Genomic DNA, 1721 nt, shown 5'->3' on the forward strand with positions numbered 1-1721 from the left:
AGTACCTAGCACCTATAGGCTCTGAATAAATCATGGTTGAATAAATATCATTATCTATTTGGGAGGTATTGTCCCTGTTTCTTCTGAAGATGAATCAGTCAGTGTGTGAGTATGAATTGTTAATTCAGTTTCTGTTTTGAGTCATTATTTTTGGAGATTGCTTTCTTCTGGAATTGAAGGAGACCCTTAGATTTGTCTATTTTGTTCTCCCATTTATGTAACTTGTCCCATTACAGACATATGTACATCCTTGTTTATGATTACTTAGTCACCACGTATGAAAATGAATCGACATAAACTTTTTATGTGGTGTCAGCAATTTTTTTCATTAGGTAGAAAGAGTGAGGAAGGTACCAGACAGCAGCAGACTTTTAAACTTTAGACACTTTTGACTGCTTGAACTTACTTTTTCATTTTACTTCATCCTCCAAGGAGCGCTATCACTCGGTGTGCCTACTTCACTTCTTTTAAGAACAACAAACAGGCAACATGAGCCACTGGAGTGCCTTAGGCCAACTCCTGGACAAGGTTCAAGCCTATTCCACAGCTGGAGGGAAGGTATGGCTCTCAGTCCTTTTCATTTTCCCAATCCTGCTCCTGGGGACTGCAGCTGAGTCAGCCTGGGATGATGAGCAGTTTGCCTTTCATTGTAACACTCGACAACCTGGCTGCGAAAACGTCTGCTATGACCCGTCTTTCCCAATCCCTCACGTGCACTTCTGGGTCCTGCAGATCATATTTGTTTCAGTGCCCACACTCTTGTACCTGGCACACGTTTTCTATGCGATGCAAAAAGAGGAGAAGTTGAACAAGCAGGTGGAAGAACTTAAAGTTGCCCAAACTGATGGTGTCAATGTTGAGATGCACTTGCAGGAAATTGAAATAAAGAAGTTTAAGTATGGCATTGAAGAACACGATAAGGTGAAAATGTGAGGGGGCTTCCTGAGAAGCTACACCATCAGTATCTTCTTCAGGTCTCTCTTGGAGGTGGTCTTCCTGCTGATCCAGTGGTATCTCTATGGATTGAGTCTGAGTGCAGTTTACACTTGCAAACGAGACCCTTTCCCACATCAGGTGGACTGCTTCCTCTCTCGCCCATGGAGAAACGCATCTTTATCATTTTCATGCTGGTGCTGTCCTTGGTGTCTCTTGCCTTGAGCATCATTGAGTTATTCTATGTCTTATTTAAGAGCATTAAGGATCATGTGAAGGATTGGGACAGTGATCCTTACCATGATGGAACTGGTCTGCAGAGACCCTCCAATGGCTCCTGATCAGCTGTTCCTCTCTCTACTACATCTCCTCCTGGGGACAGACTGGTTCCTGGAGAAAGAAACCATTCTTCTTGCCACAGTTACAACAAGCAAGGAAGTAACCAAAAGCATGCCAGTTACAGTGCATAGCAAGATCAAATGGAGCAGACAGGAAGTGCCACCTCTAACTCAAATGCACAACCTTTTGATTTCCCTGCTGATAAGCAGAATTCTTAAAAACAAAACAAAAAACCCAAGCAAACAAAACCCTAGTTACTGGACACTAGCCATCCTGCAGAGCCAGCAGCAGCCTGATGACCTAGAGATCGTGATATGTACTTGAAAGCGCTACTATTCTGTTCAATTATTAAAGAGAAAGAAGGTACAGTAGAAAGTATACCTTTGCTCTAGTAGAGGCGATACTAAACAATCTCAGTCATGAGTCTTAGCAGACACAAAGACATTAGA

General features: G+C 42.6%; 1 pseudogene; it reads left to right on the top strand.

Annotated features, from left to right (window-relative positions):
- Positions 1 to 489: 489 nt before the first annotated feature.
- On the top strand, positions 490 to 1490 carry LOC105816311 (annotated as a pseudogene).
- Positions 1491 to 1721: the final 231 nt, after the last annotated feature.

Source organism: Propithecus coquereli, unplaced genomic scaffold, assembly GCF_000956105.1.
Source record: "Propithecus coquereli isolate 6110/MARCELLA unplaced genomic scaffold, Pcoq_1.0 Scaffold362, whole genome shotgun sequence".
Taxonomy (NCBI): Eukaryota; Metazoa; Chordata; class Mammalia; order Primates; family Indriidae; genus Propithecus; species Propithecus coquereli.